Raw genomic sequence first — 9381 nt, 5'->3', positions numbered from 1 at the left:
AATTACATTGGTGATATAAAATCAAGTCATTAAAAAAAATCTCAAAATGCAGGAGTAAAGAACAAACTGCATGCAATGGGAAGTGAAAAAAATCAACACCAGAATTCTTTGGAAAATGTGTATTTTGAAATTATGTTTAATTTAGAAATAGACTAAATTTAAAGAAAAAATGAAAAATGTCTTTAAATGTATATGAACACACTTTATAAGAGCCTTGTAGCTTATGCTGGTCCTACTGTGGGTGACTGACAAATTTTCAAGTCCTTATAAAAAGGCAGTTAGAAGTATTCTACAGAGAAAGAGGGACTTTAAAAATTAAAATTAGAAATTATGTCATCATTTAGTTTAATTCACTATGCATGTACGTATATATGTATGCTTTTGTACATGTGGGGTGAAATATTACATATAAAAGTTCTATTTAAACAGTAATTACATAGCACAGTTAAGATGCTAGGAATTTATATTCAAATAAAACTGAGTCATAAGTTGCTTGATTGTATTAAGGTTATAGCTAAATCATAGCCAAGTTGACAATTAAAGATGAGGCCATAGCTGTGTAGGATCTTCAAAGGTAGTTCACAGTCCTACAGCCCATAGTATAGAGCATCCTTGGGGAAATATGGTCTCCAGCTTCTATGTGGACAATAGGAAGAAGGACAGGACAAATTCAGGAAGACAAAGAGAGGAGCTTGGAGGCTGCAGTGACATCCAGATGGAATGAGGATGAATGGACTAAAAGGGGTAGCTTAGTTGTGGGAAATAATAGGCTTTAAGATATCCTTCAAAGGTCGAACTGTTGTGATTAGATATTATGACTACAAGATGAGAATACAGAATGACCACTGTTTGCATAAGGAACCTGAACAGGATGACTGCCATCAGCTAAGTCAGGGAAGACGTTAGCAGGAGTAGACCAAGCTAAGGTAGACAGAAGTCAGGAGTTCTTTTTGATATGCTCCTGGTGAAGTACCATGAAACATACCAATGAACCCACTGGGAGTTCGGGAAGGAGCTCCCAGATGAAAAGATACCTTGGGACTGGCAGAATTGTAAATGGTATTTAAAGCTACATATCTGAGTGAGGGCATGTGAAGCTGAAGAGTGGTTGGCCAGAGAGCCAGGTTTAAAGTGACCTCTATGTGGCTCTATGAGCCACTGTGTGCTCCTGTTGGGAGCCAAAGGAGCAGCTAATCTCATTCTGACCTCTGGCTATGTTGTTATCACTAGGATATGCCACTCAGCATCTCAGCCACTACCCGGAATTGCTTTGCTATGTCTGCTTTGCTGTGTCTGCTGGAGTACATTCCTGTGTTAATCAACCTCATCCTGTCTTTACTGCCATCAAAAGTTGCTAACTGCAAAGCCTCTTTGCGTTCTTGAATTTTAGCAACCCTATGCTATTCCCTAGTTCCTAAACTGCATATAAGCTGGAAGTTAAGAATAAACGTGGCTGCAGTCTTGAGTTACAGTCTTAAACTGCAGACCTCCCGAACCCCATCTTTTGTCTCTTGTCTTCTTTTTTCTCTTGTCTATCTTTCTTTTTCTTTAATCCTCTCCCCCTCAATCAGGATTTCCTCTTTGCTGCCTGCTGGCTCCGGCATGCTCCCACCAAGAAGGCTGAGCTGATGGCCATGTGTGGTCCCTTGGATTCCTAAGTTAGAGCTATATTACTGCTGATGTGTTCAGGTGAGCTATCAACCTCGAGAAGACAAGGTGCTACATTCCCACAGGTGGTCCAAAAATCAAGGCAGTCAGTGCTGACAAACAGGAAGTATAGAGTTCTGCACGCCACTCAAGTTCCTATAACATGGAGACAACTGATTGCTTGTTGCACATTTCAGAACATCCCATTGATTTGCACACAATACAGTGGTCACCACTTAGTGGCTCTATTATCCTTTTTTACTTTAACAAGGTCTCTGAATCTCTCCAAGGAATCCAGATACCCAGAGTATAAATCTCTTATCCCTGAGGAGAGCTTAAGGCTGGCATCTCTCTGTTTTCTTGGCTATAGGAAGCATTTCCCATCCTTTAGAGAATTATTAATTGAATGGGCAACGTCTAGCATTTCTAAAATACCATATGAAAAGCTGGACACCAATGGCTTATACCTGTAAACCTAGCTACTCAGGAGACTAAGATCTGAGGATTACATTTGAACCGTCCCAGGCAGAAAGGTCTGTGAGACTTTTTTTTTTTTTGCCAGTCCTGGGGCCTTTGATTCTTTTTGATCAAGGCTAGCACTTTACCACTTGTGCCACAGTGCCACTTCTGGCTTTTTCTATATATGTGGTGCTGAGGAATCGAACCCAGGGCTTCATGTATGTGAGGCAAGCACTCTACCACTAAGCCACATTCCCAGCCCTCTGTAAAACTCTTATCTCTTGAGCAGTGGCTCAAGTGGTAGACTGTTAGCCTTGAGCAAACAAGTTCAGTGGTAGAGTACTAGCCAGGAGCAAACAAGTTCAGGGACAGTGCCTAGGCCCTGAGTTCAAGCCCCAGGATCAGCCTGTGGGCACACACAATCAAGTGGAAGACAAGCCAAAAGTCCCAAGTACCACACCTGAAAGAGATGGATTTTGTTTGTACATTTTTTAACTTTTGGAATATGAATATGTGCTACAGTTGTGTGTGTAAGTGTGTTGAGTGTGTGTGGTTAGTGCCTACTGTGTTTCAGGTGTATCTGTGTATATGTATACATGTGGTACATTTGGTGTGGTATATATGTTGCATGTGGCTGCAGTTTGGGGAGTTTGCATGTTTGTGAGTTTATAGTATACATATATGTGTGATATGTATTGTGTGTGGTATGTGCATTACGGGCAAAGTTGGTGGTGCTTATGAGTATGTGGAGTATATATGAACATGAATTGTGATGTGTAGTAGGTGTGCTATGTGGTATGTGTCATGTGTAGTGTGTGTGGAATGTTTGAGTTTTATGTCTGTGTTATGTGCTCTGTAGTGTGAGTGTGTATGACATTTTTATAGTATGAATGCTATGTTCAGTAGGTGCTGTGTGTGTGGTGTTTGATGTCTTGTGGTGTGTGTGTGAGGTCTGTGTGGCATGTGGGAAGTGTGGTATGTGGTATTTGTCTCTAAGTGGGGGTAGTATGAGTCCAACATGGCTCTTTCTTCTCACCTTTTAGCAGGTGAGAAGGCACATGGGGTGATTACGTTCCTGAAGATCTCAACATAAATCCAGGCCCTCTTCTCAGGAATTTTGTCACTCTGAATTTTAAAAATAAAAAATATTTTTGTTTCCATTTTTTTGTTTTGTAAGTACTATGGTTCAAACTTAGGGCCTTATGCTCACTCTGTTGGTACTTGTGCCTCTAGTCAGGTCTTTTGCTGGTTGTTTTGGATATGGAATTTCATGGGTTTTCCTGCCTAGGTTGGTTTCAAGCTGCCAATCTCCATCTAAATCTCAGCTTCCTTGGTAGCTAATATAATAAGCACAAGCCTCCAGCATTGTGCTTTGTTTATTTGTTTTGTTGAGGTGGGGTCTTGCTATATAGCCTAGATCAGTAATAACTCCTACCATAGCATCTCACATGGTAGGATTATAGACACAAGCCATAATGCCTGGTTGATAAATTTATTAAGTGATGTTGTTTCCGTTGTTTATTTGTTTATGGTGCCAGTCCTGTAGCTTGAACTCAGGGCCTAGGGTACTGTCTCTGAGCTTTTCTGATCAAGTCTAGCACTCTACCCCTTGAGCCGCAGCTCCAGTTCTGGTCTTTTTTAGGTGATTAATTGGAGATAGGAGTTTCATAGACCTCCAAGCCTAGACTAGGTTTGAACTTCAATCTCAGATCTCAGCTTCCTGAGCAGCTAAGATTATAGGCATGAGCCACTGGTGCCTGGCAAAATTCATTAATTGTATTGGATCTCAATTTCTTCATCTACAAGTTGTGACCATAATAATAGTATTTACCTTATAAGGTCATTAGAATTAAATAAGACAAATATGAAAATGGGAAGCATTTAGTACAATGCCTAGTTTAGCATCATTTATCATATCATTCTTGCTCTTCCTGTTATTACCATGAGTCATGGTCAAAAGTTTCTGGGAGGTTGGGCTGGGGATATGGCCTAGTGGCAAGAGTGCCTGCCTCATATACATGAGGCCCTGGGTTCGATTCCCCAGCACCACATATACAGAAAACGGCCAGAAGTGGCACTGTGGCTCAAGTGGCAGAGTGCTAGCCTTGAGCAAAAAGAAGCCAGGGACAGTGCTCAGGCCCAGAGTCCAAGCCCAGGACTGGCCAAAAAAAAAAAAAAAGTTTCTGGGAGGTCTGTGAAACCAAAAACTGCTTGTCAAATGGTATTTCCCACAGGAATGGGTCAGTGACCCAACATTATGTAACTAAAACCAAACAACTACTCAACATATAAAGGTCAAAAATTGACCTCTCAGTGGAATACAATAGCTCAAAAGCTATGTATGTGCGTTCATATAAGACTACTGTCAACATATTGTCTAATATCGACATTACATTTAAAGCCCTAGGCCAATTTTCTTGGGTGTAGGCCACATGGCTACTGTATATGTTCTTAGTACATTGTGTATCGTATATATGTCTACCTGACCTAGGGAAGGGAAAGAAAAACAGAGTGTAAGATATCACAAGAAATGTACACACTGCCCTACTAGGTAACTGTACCCTTTTTGCACAACACCTTGTCAAAAACAAATGTGTTTAATTAATGAATAAATTTTTTAAAAAAAGAAATAATAAACTGACTCAAAAAAAAAGTTTCTGCGAAAACTAAATAGAGCACAGAAATGAACCAGGTACCAGTGGTTCATGCCATAATCCTAGCTATTCAGGAGGCCGAGATCTGAGGATTATGGTTCAAAGCCAGCCCAGGCAGTAAAGTCTATAAGACTTTTATCTCCTATTAACCACCAAAAAAGCTAAACGTGGCACTGTGGCCCAAGTAGTAGAAGGCTAGCCTTGAGCAAGAGAAGCACAGAGATAGCACCCAGGCTCTGAATTCAAGCCCCAGGACTGGCACACACAAGCACATACCCATGCGTTACACACACACACACACACACACACACACACACACACACACACACACACAAATACATACACACAAAATGCAAAGAAAGAAAGCAGTAAGGCAAGTAAGATGCAATGTGGAATCCTGAATTAACATTTAATGCACATGAAACTGTAGTATGGTCTATGATTTAATTGTGTCAATGTAAATTCACTAGGTTGGAAAACTTATACTATGCCTATTGTTAGTTTTAGAAGATGCTGAGCTGAGGTCATTTTTTTTCTACTATTTTTGTAACTTTGCTACAAGTCTTCAAATCACACTATGTCCTATAAAAATTCATTAATTTTAACAAATACAAAAGAGGATAAGGCCAGGTATGGTGGCTCATATCTGTAATTCTAGCTACTTGGGAGACTGAGATCAGGCAGATCATGGTTCAAGGCCAACTAGGACAAAAAGTTAGTGAAACCCCCATCTGAAATAATAAATAAATATAGTGGCACATATTTGTCACTCCAGCTACCCATAAGGTAAAAATAGGGGTATCATGGTCAAAATCAGCTCAAGAAAAAACACAATACTCTGTTGGAAAACAGACAAAAGGGTAAGACAAAAAGGGTTAGAGATAGAGGCATAACTCAAGGGGTAGAGTAAAGTAGCCGTCTAGCAAGTACAAGACTGAGTACAAGCCATAGTGAGACAGATAAATAGATGAAGAGGTGGGGAACATGGCATTTCAAGCTGCTAAGCCATCCTCCTGCCACAGAGATTTACCCTTGAACTTTTCAGGTCACTCTACTCTTTGAAAGAATATAATTTTTGCCAGGTGTTGTAATCCTTGCTATTCAGGAGTCTAAGATCTGAGGATCATGATTCAAAACCAACCTGGGCAGGAAGGTTCATGAGACTCTTATCTCCAATTAATCATGAAAAAGTCAGAAGTGGAGATGGGGTTCAAGTCGTAGAACACTAACTAGCCTTGACCATAAATCTCAGGAACAGCTCTCAGATACTGAATTCAAGCTCCAAGTTTGGTACCAAAAAAAAAAAAAAGTGTGATTCTTCCATTGCTTGTTGACTCCTTTCATGATCACATCATAAGGTTTAAACATGAGTGGGTTTTTTTTTTTATTCCTATAAACCTCAAGGAGGATGCCAAGAGGTAACCTTGCCCTTGCCAACACTCTTCACTCCCAGAAGGCCAGGCTGGAGCTGCACAAGCAGAGCATCTGTTCACAAAGCTCTGTCTCCCAAGCCAGGCAGCAAGTGCTGAGTCCCAGATAAGACTGTGTGAGGCTGGACGTTTTTAACTCCATAAATACAGGTTCCCCATTGTGGAACCACATCCCAATCTTGATCACACGTCCTAATGCTCAAGAAGCACTGTTCCTATGATGGGTAACCTTTTTATTCATCACTTGGTCTGTATAATTTGAATTAAAAAAGATCAGACTTGCAGATGGAGCAGAAATGATCCCTGAAGAAGCCATGAAAGTAAAGAACTAAATCAACAATCATGCTCCCTTCTCAACCCAGGGAATCATTAGTGCCCAGGTGAGGGCTCATTTAGGTGACCACCTTAGGACTGATAAAGGAAATCGTAGTTCTATTTAATGGACATACATTCAAATACAAAACTTGTGATGTTGATAATAATTCGTACTTGCAGATTGTAGATGACTTGATCTTCTGTATTTATTCTGGAAAACAAAAGTAACCCTTCTTGAAGGAACCTCGCACATGGCAACTGTTTTGAGATCTGTTTTACTCTATTTTCCCCAATTTGGACATGAAGCAGGTGGGTGCAAACTGGAAGGGATCTCAGCAAGAGTTTGGCAACCATTATTGCACAAAATTTCTTAAGGTAGACAATTGAGAAGTACACTTTGTGTTCTAACCAACAATCTGATTGATATAGATGCCAATTTCAAAGACTGTGCATGTTTATGCAATTGCTATTTACATTTGTAGCAGGATTAAAATAAAACTCTCTGCTTCTGTTAGAACTGAGTGGCCACACCGAGGGAAAGCTGGAGATCTGTATATAGGGTTTGGGGAGGGAATGGCTGTGTGCTGGTCTGTGGCTCCTCTCTTATAAAACACATGAAGAGCCATCTGGGTGGGGAAGGTGATGGGGAGGATTGTTGCAATGCTTTATACATTGTCATTCCTTGCGGATTGTGCCCTCCTTTTCTAACAGGAAGGAAGAAGAGAGAGGGTGTCCTCATTAATCCCAGGAGTAATTTAAGTAGGGACTGTGGTGAGGTGTTTCTAGATGCAGACTGGATTTGGATATTTACATGATCACAGCTCTGTTGAGTACAGTGTCCTTTTTCCTATTGCTGATATACCAAATTAACTCAAATTTAGCAGTTTTTCTTTAAGAATGCAATTTTCTGAAAGGAGGGTATTGATAAAGATGCATTGTACTTAAAGAAGTGATTTGTTGAATGGTAACCCCTTTATACAACTACTTAAAAATAAATAGGAATATAATTTAAGATAAAACAAAAAAATGCTCAAAAAAAAAAAACCCTCACAACTTTCCTTTCATTTTACAGGTTATAAATCAGGAGCTTAAAATGGACTCAGTAAGCCAGATGCATGTTCCTTCTGAGGGCAGTAGCAGCACATCTTGGCCTTTTCCAGTTTCTTGTGGCCATCATCACTCCTTGACTCATGCATCCCCTTCTTCCATCTTCAAAGCGCCACTGTCAGGCTGTCATTACCCCACCACATCACTCTGAGCCAGTCCTCTGTCTCCTACACAAGAGGACCTGTGATTTTGTGGGCCCACCCAGCTAAGTCAGAATAATCTTCATCTTATAAGGCTTGCTGATAAGCAACATTATTCTGTGTACATCTTTAATTATCATTTATCATATTATGAAACATAGACCCAGGCTCTGGGGATTGGGTATGGACATCTTTGGGGTGCCATTAGTCAATCCACCGCATGGACCAACAAGTGAGTATAAGTGGCTGGAGCCACTTAAAATTGTCAGCAAAAGGTAGGAGGTGCCTAACCCCAGAACACATGTTTAAGGGACCATAGAACATGTAAAATTGTTTATCCTTTCCATGTATGGTAATCGATCACTGTACTGCTTCCAAAAGCAAAAGAAACAAAAAGAAAATCTTTAATCTTGGGAAGCTTGCACTTCACATAGGTGAGGCTTGACTGATGATTATTAGTAAGTAAGGCATGATGAAGTGTTGAATTATGTGGTAGAGATTGTAGGCTACAAATAGGAACTCAGGCAAGAGAGTGTATAAGTCAGATTCCATAAATACGGAGGATGACCCTGTGAGTTTTAATGGACTATTTTTATATTATAATGAAAATACCTGCTCATTAAAAATATAAACATCTGTAGAAGGTTGTTTATTTCAGGCAAGGCAAAAGGAAGTCAGCTCTCATCACTTGCTCCGAAGCAGCTCCCCCTCCACCCAACCCCCAAAATAACCAGTATCAACATTTCTGCAACTATCTAACCAGAATGTTCTTGTATAGGAATGTACACAGTACACTTACATTTTAAACAAAGCTGTTTCATTTACTACAAGATAGATTACATTTTGTCTTCCGCTTAATATTTCATTGAGTTTTCCGTATTAGCAAATTTAGTTATCCATTATCATTGGCAATGACTGAAAGTAACGTATTATTTCAATGTGTAACGCATTTTTTAAATTCCCAATAAGTGATTTTTCTCTTTTTCCAGGTATTTTCTATTTAAAAAAATAATGCTTTTGTGACTACTGTATGTGTATATATACATATCCTTAAGGATCATGGAAGTATGTAAAATTGTAGTATTTAATTTTTCACAAATGATCACTATACTGCTTTAAATAGCAAATGAAGTGAAGGGAGACGATCCTTTTTTTTTTCCTTTGGCCAGTCCTGAAGCTTGAACTCAGGCCTGAGCACTGTCCCTGACTTCTTTTGCTCAAGGCTGGCACTCTATCACTTGAACCACAGTGCCACTTTGGGCTTTTTCTGTATATGTGGTGCTGAGGAATTGAACACAGGGCTTCATGTATGTGAGGCAAGCACTCTACCACTAGGCCACATTCCCATCCCAGAGAGACAATCCTTTTATTGTTATTATTATTATTATTATCTTTAAGTAGTGTATGAAAGGGTTTCCATTCAACATGTACATTTATGAGTACAATGCATCTTGATCAATGTCATCTCTTTCATTCTCCCCCATCTCTTCCAATCACATCCATCTCCTCCATTTTCACATATGTATATTGACTATTATAACTGCATTCTCCCATCCTCACAGCTTTCCTCAAGAGAGATTATTTTTTTTGTCCCAGTCCTGGGTCTTGAACTCAGGGCTTGGCCATTGT

Source organism: Perognathus longimembris, chromosome 11, assembly GCF_023159225.1.
Source record: "Perognathus longimembris pacificus isolate PPM17 chromosome 11, ASM2315922v1, whole genome shotgun sequence".
NCBI lineage: Eukaryota > Metazoa > Chordata > Mammalia > Rodentia > Heteromyidae > Perognathus > Perognathus longimembris.
The sequence above is the reverse complement of the archived record's forward strand: the minus strand, read 5'-3'. Positions refer to the sequence as shown.